At 39.3% G+C, this 14,292-nt stretch overlaps 1 long non-coding RNA gene across 1 annotated transcript; it reads left to right on the top strand.

Annotated features, from left to right (window-relative positions):
* Window positions 1-7,696: 7,696 nt before the first annotated feature.
* LOC308369846 lies at window positions 7,697-12,611 on the top strand. Its single transcript, XR_013968765.1, has 3 exons — window positions 7,697-7,797; window positions 9,911-9,962; window positions 12,502-12,611. It is a non-coding gene; the product is annotated as an uncharacterized lncRNA (long non-coding RNA).
* The last annotated feature ends 1,681 nt before the right edge of the window (window positions 12,612-14,292 follow it).

Genomic DNA, 14,292 nt, shown 5'->3' with positions numbered 1-14,292 from the left:
GGGTTGATAGCAAAAACAAACATTCAGATTAATTTACATATTTGCTCAATGTGCCCCATCCTTAACCTTTATATTCCAATTTATTTCTGCTCATAGTAAAAAAAAATAGCCACATATTTTACCATCAAGAACATCTCCAGATAGAAAATGCTATTTCAAGGTGTTTCACTTTCCAAATGCTAATGAATACCATAAATCAATCAGTTTAGGTATACACAAAAGCAGGGACGTGCACAGGAATTTTGAAGGGCAAAAAAAATCACACAGACTCTATGGAGAACGTAGAAGAACAGGGTCTTTTTTAATAGTAATAAATAAAACACTCAAATACAGCAATTCATTTGAGCATGGCATCATTCTGTGGATAACATTCAAGCCAGGAGTCTTCATCATACTAGTGGGCTTGAAAAAAGCCCCTTCTGCATTTTTTGGGAACTACACAATAGGCCCGACTGAATGTGAAATTTTGATAAAGGCCTGATTGAATTTAGGATTATTGCTCTGTACATGAGCTGGGTCTGTTGGATGGCTCAATCTCAGCAAAAAAAAATCAAAATCTGTATTCATGGCTTCTGCCTCACTCTTCATCTCAATAGCCTCCCTTGTTGGCATCCTGTCCTGACTTCCTGGGTTGTCTCTCCTTTCCCTGTTTTTCAAGTCTGTTCTCATCTGGGTCTGGCTATTTGTCTTTGTCTGCAGTTGATGTATTTGGCTCATCATCTGTCCAATAATATATTATTGTTGTTACCATAATCATTACTATATTAAGGCCCACTAGAAGCAGTGGTATGATATTTTTGTTCTGCTCAGGCAATATCTTTGAAAGGATCTCTAAAATAGCATATACTTTTTTAAAGATAACAATTACTTAGCATATGGCTCTTTATCCCTGTACTTTCTAGCATGGTCCTTTTATCTCATATTTGGTGATCAGCACTTAGGTCTACCTATCCTATGTCTCTCCTAGTCCACATTTTCCTCTGTGCTGGAGGCTTGTGTTTGTTCCTCATCTTAAATGTAATGTAATTAATATAAATTGTCATTATAGGAGTAAAATATTAGTCTGAAAATATGAGCCTGCTTCACTTTAATTAATTAGCCTACATATTGTCATCTTTATCACAATGCAATGTCTCTGTCTCACCTGCTTTTATGTAACCAACTCTGTAAAGATGTGCTGCCTCCTCTAGCTGCTTCTCTCTCTCCTGAATCTTTTTCTTTTAAGTCTAGCTTCAACCGCACCCAACACTTAACAACACCCAAAACAGTGATAGGATTTAGCCATTAAACCATTTTGAATGAAAAAAAAACTTGTGATGAATCACTTCCATCCTTTCTTCTTGTTAAAATGAAAAGTTAGAAATTTTCCATCAGCAGACATGTAACTAAAAACTAAAAACTATCGGGCTGGTTGTCTGGCAGGCAAGCTAGCTGTCTGATTCTTTAGGCTAAACATGTCAAACCAAGCCTTGCATTTCATATAACTTCATGATGATTTTTTTATTTTATTAATTTCTATAACTTAAAACTCACCTTTCTTACCATGTCAAAGCAGTAGCGTATCGATTAAGCCACACAAGATAACCGTGACCGTCTCTCGAGGCAATAATGCAGGCTCTCTGGTGCCGGTCATGTGTCACCAAAACCCACAGTAAACAAAGTAGGGGGCTTTCCCACCTAGTTACTTGACCCTCCACCTACTCACTTCCACTGTCGTTGCACATAGGCTACTTTATGAAACGTTTGGCAATTGTGTATCTAGGCCTACCTGAAATTCTGCAGCCATTATACTATTTTAAAACTTCTTTTTTTTTTTTTTACCGGAGGGGCTGCTTGATACGAAGAGGGCAGACAGGGAGTTGCCCCCCCCCCCCTGTGCACTTCCCTGCACAAAAGTATTTTCAAATGAGTTTGAACAAACAAAATCACTAAATACAAATAATAAAGAGAACAACTAAAAAAAAAAAATCTATCTCACTGACACGTACATGCATCCCTCTTCGACGTCTGCTCCAAGTGCCCCTTATAAACTTGTTGAGTTCTTTGGCAGGGACAGTCAGATATATAAATATATATATATACATGCAGCAGTCAGCTGAAATGTGTTTCTCAGGCTTGCATGTCCAGACCCCACGTGTAAACAAGCAACATGATCAGACACTCCAAGCTATTACCTAGTATGGAACAGGGTCTTAGCGGTATAGTTACATTTTGGCAAGCGGTTGCTGACTGCCAACATAGTGGATAAGATATGGCCAACATTAATAAACAACTGCATTCTATCTTTCTTTTCTGTTATTCAAACACCATATCTCAACACTACAACAGTAGTCATTATAATTTGAATCACATACATCTGTTTCTGTCAACCCTGAAAACATTGTAGAGATAAACAATGATTCTGTTTGATCTGGAAGCCAACGGAAATAAGCCTACTAGGATGATAATGAATAACTAGGATTAACTTGATATTCATTTATGTAATACTATCTAAATGATATCGCCTGTAATTGCTTAGGGGGAGTGTTGAGAGTTGGCTGTAACACTGGCAATAAATTATTCCCTTGGGGAAGTCCTGAAGAGCTGCTGCCCGCAAAGCATCTATAACTTGTTAGTAATGTTTATCCAAGAATATGTAAATGTCATGAATGGACCTTGTAAAGCTGTCAACCAACGGGACTGACAAACAGCCTACTCCTACACATGCTGGACGGGAAATGTAAACCAGCTGTAGCATGCAGCTGCTCCACTCCATCACATGTCTGTTCTAGGGATTCACTCCGGCATGGTTTTATTTTGAGAAGGGGACAGCCGCTTTCTCACGGGCATTTTTGGGCTGTAAAAGGGTCTCTCATAAAATATTTAATTTCAACCCCCAATATTTTCCTATTCAATATAGGAATATATACAGCATCTCTTATCGAATGGCCTGTAGGCCTAAAACATGTGAGCTGGTACCCATAGCCTGACTCTATGTAGTAAAGTAGCACTCCCAACAATTGCACAGATTCACGATTGTCGCCTCCACTCAGGGCCGGCCCTACAACACATTTGGGGTCCTAGGCAAGCTTCACTCCCATAGACATGTTTACCTTAATATACCTTTATATCTATATTTGTCTATGTTCACTCATTTTTTTCCGCAAAAACAGTTCGAAACTTTCAGACGGTATTATGCCCTGTAAGGCTGCATTTATTTCAAATAAACACAAAAACGATCGCAACGATGAACAAACATAAATTAAAGAACAAACGTACTGAGAAAATATCACGTCTGCTGAACTCCGCTCCGACCACGCCCCCCTATTCAACAGTTGATGCACACACACACTTCTGCTACAGCCTGTCCCATTCACTCGCTCATCTTCCCAACGCCTGCAATTAATGTTTTTTTAGTCTTCTGTTCTGTTGATGGCTTGCAAACAACAATCTTAGAAGGTCTGGGTCATTTGTGGCACGTATTATTCATTCTTTTTAAGCCATTCATGTTCCTCAGGCTTAACTAAATGAGCCGAAATGGCATAAAAAGGAATTCACCAAAATGTGAAACAGAAAATCATTGATGTTTCGACTGAATGGCAATAACAAGGAACGTCACACGTCACTGGCTAGCTAGCGTAAACTAACTATCTTAACATTACATAGAATCCATTGGCTAAAGTTGACAATACAACACTTGGATTTTTACCAGTATTCCTCACTTGTTGACACACTGCCGTGTTTGTCTTCCTAAATTGATGCGCTATAGCCTGGATACCAGACCCGAACCCCGCCCACAACATTTGAGGTCTGGAAGTTCGGTCTGGCACTTCTCCATTGTGGAGAAATTATCAGTTTTCAACAAAATGATCTAACCAATGAAATTGTCAGGGTGGGCTTTATACGATGATGGACAGATGATCAACCAATGCTTGATTTGAGTAAACGGTAGATTAAAAATCGTACCAAGATGGCGGCGTCTCGGGAGCCTGTTAGTGGGCAATATTTTATGTGAATTAAGCTATCTAAACAACATTTTTTTATGTCTACATTGACTCGGTTAGTTGTGTATGTGCTACACGAATGTTGCAGAGTATTGTAGGTCTTAGCTGAAGCTCAAGACCATTATTATTAGGTTACTGCTAACACTTAGACCAAAAATCCATTGTAGCACATATTAGCTAGCTAGCCTCGCTGCTAATACGTATAACGTGACCATGCAAAGCTCACAGATATTGACAGCGCATTCATTTTGAAAGAGGAACAGAGAAACGCAATCAAGGCATTCGTCGATCGAAAAGATGTTTTTGCCGTCCTTCCTAAGGGATCCGGTAAAAGTTTAATGAATCAGATGGTCATACTACGTTGCTCTGATTGGTTCTAGGTATCCAATTGAGCGAAGAGGCATTTTTTTCCCTGATTCGTTGAAAAATGTCCCATAATCACAGCTCAATGGAGCAGTATCAGACTTATATTCTGACTAGAATTATGAGCATGACCTCATCAGGCTAGTGCATGACTGCATGGGTCTGAACCACTATGTCTGTTTCTAAAAGAGAGACATTGAGCCAGGACTGTGCACCAACAGTTTTTCTAAGCGCACACGAAACAGTGTGTGTGTGTGTGTGTGTGTGTGTGTGTGTGTGTGTGTGTGTGTGTGTGTGTCTGTGTGTGTTTGTGTGTGTGTGTGTGTGTGTGTGTTTGAGTGTGTGGTTGTCTATGCGTTTGTGTGTGTGTGTGTCTGTATGTGTGTGTGTAGAGCACCATGAAGAGCAGCTGAATTGGATGAATATGTATTTGGATTACATTCTGACTAGAATTATGAGCATGACCTCATCAGGCTAGGTGTGCTATGCAACGAGTAAGATATTTGTAGTGCTTTTGCACTAGCTATTGGCTTTATCTGTGCAGCCCTGGTGTCATTTATGACTGGCTTGCCCTCAATATTTTAATCATGTCTTTTTTGTGTAATATAATGTATAATGTCTAATGTCTAATAAATGGACACATCATTTTTGATATGCCCGCCTAAAATCCATAAAGAACTATGTGATGGGGAGTAGGAAGGCTTCCAATGATAAGGTACATATTTTGCTTCTTAACTCCACTAAAGTGCCCCGGGCAATTCTGGCATTCATTAACATTTTCTTATTTGGTGTTCATTCTGTGCTAGGAACAGGATTTAAGGATTTACCTCCTTTTCTCCTTGGCACGATTCTCAAGTGATGTTTATCAATGCCACCCCAGATGCACCAATCACAGTGAACGGGCACGCTCTTGACTATGTTGAAGACAACTCTGCACAAAAAGACATAAGAGCAAGACTTGAAAAGGCACAGGGTGCTTTTGCTAGGCTACATTCCATCTGGAAGTCTTCCATATTTTTTTTTTTTATCTCACTGACACATGCATCCCATACAGCACTTTGGTCAGTGTGAGCTGTTGTTAAATGTGCTTTATAAATAATTTTGACTTGACTTGAAAATTTGATAGGTTGAGCTCAGCATCTATTCGGCATCTGTTACTGGTGTCCTTAATGAACTTGTTGAGTTCTTTGGCAGAGACAGTCAGACATTAATGCAGCAGTCAAAGCAAAAACATTTTTGTCAGGCTGGCATGTCCAGACCCCACGTGTCAAAAAGCAACTTGATCAGACACTCCACTCCAAGCTATTACCTAGTAAGGAACAGGGTCCTAGCGCTACAGTTACATTTTGGCAAGCAGGTGCTGGCAGCCGACATAGTGGATAAGACAAGACCAGTAGGTAAGATTTATTATTTTGGCTTTCAAAACTTTTATTTATTATTTTAATACTTGTCTGCTTTAATTAGGTGTTTGATGTGAATTTGATATGAGGTTGTTATAATAAATATCAACCTTTTGAAATCCAGCGTGTGTTAAATATTTGAAGAATGTGACATGCAATTTGTCTACAGCATTTTTTTTAAAGTTAGACGATGTATGTGAATGTATGTTATGTGTTTTATTTTCAACATTCTCAAATCAACACTACAACAGTAGTTTTTATAATTAAAATGACCTACATCTTGTTTCTGTAACATAAACAATGATTCTGTGTGATCTGGAAGACACCGTAAATAAGCCTACTAGGATGAAATGTACTGGGATCTACTGTATTTATTTAACAGTATCTAAATTATATGGCCTAAACATGCTTAGGGGAAGTGTTAAGAGGTGGCTGTAACACTGGCAATAAATTATTAACTTGGGAAAGTCTTGAAGAGCCGCTGACCCCAAAGCATCTATAAATTGTTAATAATGTTTATCCGAGAATATGAAAATGGCATGAAGGGAACTTTTAAAGCTGTCAACCAAAGGAACTGCCAAATACTCATACACGTGCTCATGGAAAAATGTAAGTCAGCTGCTCCACTCCGTCACATGTCTGTACTAGGGATTCACTCGTGCATGGTTTTGATGTGTGAAGGGGACAGCAGCTTTCTCACGCTTCGGCTACGGCAAGCGCGGCAATTCTGCCTTGCGGAAATAGAACGTTCACGGAGCGGATATTTTATTTAACCGGCTACACCGGACGCGCTCAAGATGAAACCAATATCTGTTTTGCTGTCGCTTTGTTTATTTATTTTATCAATCAAAGTTAATCCACATCGGTTCATCTGGATCACTAACATGGGTAAGTATGAAGTCTACAGTAACCCGTAAATTAAACAAGAATAATGTAACATTAAATGTGAGGCAGACATAGTTTCCAATCAAACAGCAACGGACATAAACTATTTGATACAAACTTACGTTAGTGGGATATTTACTAGCTAATTCGACTAACTAGTTGCAAATTAATCTGCTGAAACATACTTCCAAAAGGCAAACAATGTTAAAGGTGGTGAATCTCAAGTAATTGTAATTTTAGCTAAAAATAGTAAATAATATCTGGTGTATGGTATATTTTACTTTGGCTTAATTATAAACATATCCACCTACGATCATTCATGTTAAATAAAAAGTGTTAATTTTAAAATTCCTTTGAACATTCTGGTGAACATTATTTGAACATTCTGGTAGCCTATTTTCAGTTAGTTTAGGTAATTTTAATTTCATAACAGGAACCTTGAAACTTATTCAGCCTCCTTTTTTATGTCTAAAAGATAGGGATTACAAGAATTCGCTTTTTAATTTGTACATGTTACCACTTGGATCTATCATTCGGCAACACAGCATCTCCTACCATTCATATGCTGATGATACCCAACAGTGCGGGTCAAGTTCACACACTCTGTTGAGACTCCTGGTAACCAACCTGGAAGCGACACAGCATCTCCTACCATTCATATGCTGATTACATGTAATGTCCTAGTAAAGACTTATTTGATGCACTTTAACTGTTTAGATGACTGGTACACAATGCCATGGAGGACAAAGGTAATATGCATTCATTCTTCAATCTATGCAGTCAATGATTTCAACTTAAAAGTGTATTTTGAAATTAAATAAATTGAAACAGTATGCAGCAATTTGCCAATTTTTAAGATATGTTTTTAGACCGCTGGTTTTTGGTATAGCCTGTCTCCTTCCACTTATTGTTCATAGCTCAGTTTTTGTTGTGATTATAGCAGCGGTGCAGATGGGATTTTTAAACTGGGGGGGACTCTAACATCACCTAATCAGCTATGCAGAGTTATTAACTAATGATTGTCACCTTACGTAGAGAGAATGGTGGGGACGGATCGGGGTCACTATGAATCCCCGTCCCCAGTGCTATCTGCGCCCCTGGATTATAGTCTGGAAACTCTGTTGGCAAGATGGATCACTGGGCCATTCTGAGTGGGCTCCAAGTCTGTGAGTAAGAGCTTGATGCGCAGTACAAGTGCAGAAGAGTGCAAGGTTTTAAATGACTGGCACATAGCACAAAAATGGTCTCAGTGTTCAACTACTGCAGAAAACACTTCACTTCACTTCTGAGGAAAACATTGCAATTGCCAACACAATCTACAGATCATTTTCGAAAGTGTTTATGATAGTTTGTCTTTTTGTTTTCAAGAAATAAAAAAAGGTTGTAGAACTGAAATTATTTTAAAGTTCCGAAGGCATTCTTTAAGAAGAAAAAAGTGATGCCTGCCTTTGTGATACGGAGACTGCAGTCACGCCACCCAGCCTCAACGCAAGATTGTTTCCCATCAAGACTGCTTCCCAAACAGATGCATGAAAATCCCTGCAGCATAGAATCAAGATGCACAATAACCTTTCGACCACAAAAACAGCTAAATCTACCTCTGGGTTTAGGATCATGCTGATCTTCCCTTTTAGCTGCCGAGAGATGGGAACACCACTCCCATCGCCATGAATAAGAGCGTTGATCAAAGAGAGTTAGATATGATAACACAGTTCCTTCATCATGGTGTCTCAATATTGAGTCCCAAGATATTAACAATATTTGACAGCTAAAGAATAAGAATTTTCCATTTGTGAAATCACATGTATGATTGATAAGTTCATATCTTCCTCTTGTGTGTTTTCATCGATGGCTAAGTGTAGCCCAGCAGACCAAATTAATGGACACCTGGCAGCCAATCAGAAAACAGTATTTCTTGTGTCAAAGGTATAATCTGCAATAATGAACAAATTGTTGTAAAATTTACATTTTACTATCTATGGTTCTTTATCTTGCGTGTGAACATTATGGTCCCCATAAAAGGATGTTGCCTCCACTGATATAGGGAAGACTGTGGCAGTAACAAGAAAACAATCAGTTCATAAATCATGATTATAATCATATCTGCATACATTGCTAGATACTATATGGCTACATCTCTTAAAATATTGAGTATGCTCAAGACATGCTGTTTTGTTGAAATCATTTTCTGAAAATGCATTTTGTTTTGATTTAAATATAAAATATACATGAGAAACATTAAAAATTCGAAGACCAGATGTAGATTATTTTTGCATATTATTCAGAATGCAAAAAAAAAAAAGCCCAGGCCTGCTAAAGGCAAAGCTGAGGCTCACTTCTCCCTGGTGCACTATGCTGGCACTGTTGGCTGGACAAGAACAAGAATCAACTGAATGAGTCTGCTGTGCAGTTGTACCAGAAGTCAGCAGTCAAACTGCTGCCTATTGTGTACTTGCCTTCTGTTGAGGGTAACAACCCCTAAAAAATATTATTAGATTAGATTATCTATATTAGACTCTTAGGGTATAACTCAATCACTTGTATACATACAGAAAGTAATGGTGGTAAGAAGAGTGATAAGAAGAAGGGTGGCTCCATTCAGACTTTGTCCTCACAGTTCAGGGTTACAAAATCAGTCATCCAAAGGAGAGGGGAAACTAACTTGCCTGTAGTTTCTGTGTAAATGTGTGTTTGCCCTACAGCTGGGGTTGACTGGTGCTTCACATTTTCTTTATCTCCTTTTGTTTGTATGAGCAGGCATTGTGCTATCCTGGAGGGGGGTTGCACTGCAAATCCATGACAGCGACGCGACCCGCTTCCATCGCTTTGAGTGGGTGTGTACTGTCAACAAACGATGCCACAGTCCTACAATTTTCAAACCGTCAGTGACGACACCAAACAATCTCATTGGACGCTGCCGGGAAAAATCGCTCCTCATTTGCAAAAGTTTCAACATGCTGAAATTTTAGCGGTCGCGTCGCCCAAAACGGTGGTCTACGTCACAATGGATTGGCTCCCATTGAAATGCATGGGGTATAGAAATCGCGTCGCTCATAACGGTGTCATGGATTTGCAGCGTTAGTCACCTGGGGTTGGAGTCCCGTCAGTGCATGCTCACGATTGATCATTGGTTGCTGTGTGGTTGCTGTTTGATCATTGGTTGCTGTGTGGTTGCTGTGCCATGCTCACGTTTGATCATTGGTTGCTGTGTGGTTGCTGTGTGGTTGCTGTGTCATGCTGGTCACTTTTTGTGTGTGGTGCTGTGTTTGCCTTCACAAGGGTGGTGGGAACACTGAAGCACACTTCCCAGTAAGCCTGTCGCCCCTATAAGGTAAGTCCTTGTCTGCTATAGTTTGTTTCCATTTAATTTCCTTCCTTAGCGTGTTTGTCAGCCCTGAACCTCACGGTGCTGACTGTTTAAGCCCTATTATTGATATATTGTAATAAATACCTGACTAACCGCTCGGTCTGTCTAGGTCCATCCCCTCCTCTTCAAGCATACACATCATAATTACATATCCTTACAATAAATAACCTCTTGTGGAATTCACGACTCTTGTGTGGTGTGTGTTTTGAACATGTTCTCACAGGCTGATATGCCTATTAGAACATTTAGTTTAAATATTCTCTGGGTGCAGTTCCCAGGGTGGCGTAGTTGGCTACTTAGACAGGGCTGTGTGGTTCCCCTTTATAGCTCTTGATCCACATAGTAATGACAGAAGCTAGTAAAACACCCTGTAAATCTCCTAGCTGCATTTTAGCTGTCTGAGAGTGCATTTTAAAAGGCCTTGTACCTCACTAGTTAGGGCCCACTGGACACATGGAATGGAAAATGGAAATGAGCCCTAGTGACGAGTGATTGTTTTATGGCAGAGATAGTGACACATACACACTCTGAATTTTATCTTTGAATCTTACCCATCCAGGGTAGTGATACACACAGTGATACACACAGTGAAACACACTAATCCTGAGCAGTGAGCTGCTTTTGAGCGCCCGGGGAGCAGTGTTTGGGGTTAGGTGCCTTGCTCAAGGGCACCTCAGCGGTGGATGTGGGCATGGGAGAGCAGTGTATGCACATGGTATGCACACACAAATTCCACATTAATGTGAACATATTATTAAATGACGCAAGTATTGAGCAGGAGGCATGATTAGCATAGTTAACATGATGACCCTACAAAAAGTGTATATAAATATATATATATATAGTGTCAGTAAGCTAAGGAAATATACCAAACATGACTAATGTTGTTAGTTGTCCTTCTTCCACATTTAAGCATTTAAATGACTCATGCGCCTTCATTTCTTCAGCTTAAGGTTCTGTATTATCTGAAGACTGCTGTCATGATCCAGATATATTAAGGGCTAGGCCCGAGAAACTGTTAAAAAAAACATGTCACAGTACACCAGCAATTAAACTGCCATCTTCTCCTGAAATGTACTGGCTCGACCACAGCCAAAACAGAGTCTACTGAGACATGCCATCTATTTGTGTGTGGCATAAATAGAATCTAGTATATCAATGTTTTATAGGCACATTAACACCACTTGACACCACTCAGAACTCAGTTGCAAGATATATATATATATCTAATATATATAATATATATATTACCATATTCACTTGTAAACCTGCACACATGTACAGTATAAAAACATGTTAACACTCATGAGACAGCTGGAACACAGGCAAGAAGAGACCACGTGAGAGAGTGGTGTGTGTGTGTGTGTGTGTGTGTGGGTGTGTGTGTGTGTGTGTGTGTGTGTGTGTGTGTGTGTGTGTGTGTGTGTGTGTGTGGGGGGTGTGTGTGTGTGTGTGTGTGTGTGTGTGTGTGTGGGGGGGGGGGTGTGTGTGTGTGTGTGTGTGTGTGTGTGTGGGGTGTGTGTGTGTGTGTGTGTGTGTGTGTGTGTGTGTGTGTGTGTGTGTGTGTGTGTGTGTGTGTGTGTGTGTGTGTGTGTGTGTGTGTGTGTTATGAAACTATAGTATAAAAACACAATTGATTTTGAATGAATAACATTCAATTCCATACCATGTATAAAGCACCAAAACAATACAATGATCTCAAGGGCACAGAGCCTGAATGAAGAGCAAATATTGTGGGGTTATAATTATATTTATTTATTTTGTTACCGTCACACAAAGTGGTAGTTAGGACCTGGGATGAACTAGTAGTTTTTGTGTCCTTGAATCAGTATAATCAAAATAATGGCATTGATGAGTCAAAATCAGATTCATATTAGATTCTCAAACATATTACATATCACATACACTATGATTCAGAGTAAATAAATTAATCATGTGGGAGAAATGTGGGAGTAAAGCAGACTTTTTTAAATTCTCTGGTACAAAATGCTTTGGGAAATGTTTAAATAGGTCCAACCATAAAACCACCCTGCCTTGCCCTTATTTGGAGTCTGCTAAGTTTGCAGAATAAGGGCTGTTCCAGTAAACAGTGTATCACCACCTGCTTGGGAAAAGGAAATGTACGTTTGTGATAAATACTAAGTGCCATATCTAGGAATTGAACATAGCTGGCATTTTCTCAGAGAGTGCATGCCTCCATTAAGGCCAAATTCAGTATCTTGTGATGTTTTGTGAAAGTGAAGCTCTCGCGAACAAACAAACTATCATTGACAAACTAACAAACAAACTGACAACATAATCTCCTTGGCTGAGATTATAATTCAATGGTGAACTATGAGAACAAAAAAAACTCATGCTGGGTAAATTAGTGGAAAACTGGCATTTGATTCAGCTTTCTGGAATTGAATGCCTATATATTCTACTTCTAGGCTGGAACTAAGACAAACCCCAACACCAAATAAGTGCATATTCATTGATCCATTGTTTGTTCTTCAAATGCTAGGAAGGAGTCTTGCCTAGCCTCTGATCGACCCAACTTGGACGGAGTCGTAAGGACTGGTCCTACTGTCCTACCAAGGAAGAGCAAATACCCTACTGGTCACCAGATAATGCACAGGGGTGTACTCTTCTCTGTACCGATCACTGTATCATGCTATATATATTTGCTATGTAGACTAATTTTTCTTAGCTTACATTACACTAATAAATGCCATCATGATTTGTGGAAAGGTATAGGCACCCAAACTGAAAGCGCTGAAGGAGTCATCATCAAGACACAGCAGGTTGACATTTGAATTCCACAAAAGGTCCCAAGAGCTATATAATATGTCACCAGGTTGAGAAAATGTAACCTCTGTATGTAACCTCTGTATGTAACATTTTGGCTCTGTGTAGTTTGCAGTATCTGTCTGTGTAAAATGCATAGAAGGAATATTAAAAGAATAGAGAGTCAGAGTACACCAGTTATGCAGAACATTCCTTAGTTTTGGAATGTTGCCCTGAATTCTGCTGGGTCTACTACTGCAAAAGAAGAATCACTCACATATCCTACTGGTGTGAAAAGAACACAGTACAATAATGTTTGATTAGGCTTGTCAATTTTGTGGAAAAGGAAGCCCAAACGTATCACAAATCAGTCAAAAATATTGAACACAAAACCCAGGAAAGAAATAAAAGTAAGAAAATACTAAAGGCTTACACAAAACAGTCATATGCGAAAAACTGTGATGTACTTTGATGAGAAACTTCAATGGTGGTGTTAATTTTAATTTATGAAAATGCATTTTATGGGTTGAAAATGGCTTTTGAAATAAAATGATCAAACCACTGATGTCCTTTTGGAAAGCAGGAGGAACCGTCCAAGTCCCATCTGTCCAAGTTCAGGAAGGTTCAGCATGAGCTGGAGGAGGCTGAGGAGCATGCTGCCATTGCTGAACGCCAAGTTCCATATAAACTACCAGACATACAATTATACAATTATAAAAAATTAAAAAATATATAGAGAAAAACTAAAAGATACAACACACATAATACAGTGCATTAAAAAGTATGAAGACTTTTGTGCCAATGTCGTCTTAAGTTCGAGGTAAATCGATAACAGCTCTTTAGAGGGTTGACCAGAGCCTACTACTTGTCCAGTCGACACATGAAAAGAGCGCCTCACAAGTTGGTACGTGCTTAGAAACAAACAACTGATTAGCACTATATATTTATATATTTATGTATATATACTGTATATATATATTTATAACAGACTCCACAGATCATTACAGCCTAGTGAACACATTGTAAGAACACCTTGCCCAAATAGTCAACCATCATATAGGATCATAACCTAGTTCTCAGAAATGAGATGTGGCAGTGCCACAAGGAACAATCAAGACAGAAACGTAACTTTATGCTACTCAATGAAGTTTCCAACAACTGTACTTCTCCTATCCAGAGCGCCCCACACACAGGTTCTTCACCCATCGATTGTCCCTACAGATGAGTATGTGCTCTGACTGCTGTTATGCCCGTCTACACCCCTACTGGCTTTGCAGTGGCAGTGCAATGGTCTTTAGGTGGTGAATGGGCGTAATTTGCTTGATTGTCCACACCTGACGACCTGTGGATAAAAGCCATGCTGTTTGCCTTCAGAGAGGGCTGGCATTCTCACTATGCATTGGAAGCTGGTGAACACCATGCGATTGGTGCGGCTGTTTTGCAGTCACTATTTTATCCACTACTTTTAAGTTAAATAAAAATAAATCTTTATTTTCGTACAACTCTGTGGTCTGGCTCTTCATTTGTT

The sequence above is a fragment of the Sprattus sprattus genome (assembly GCF_963457725.1).
Source record: "Sprattus sprattus genome assembly, chromosome: 9".
NCBI classification, from domain to species: Eukaryota; Metazoa; Chordata; class Actinopteri; order Clupeiformes; family Clupeidae; genus Sprattus; species Sprattus sprattus.
This window is presented reverse-complemented; position numbering and strand designations above follow the sequence as displayed.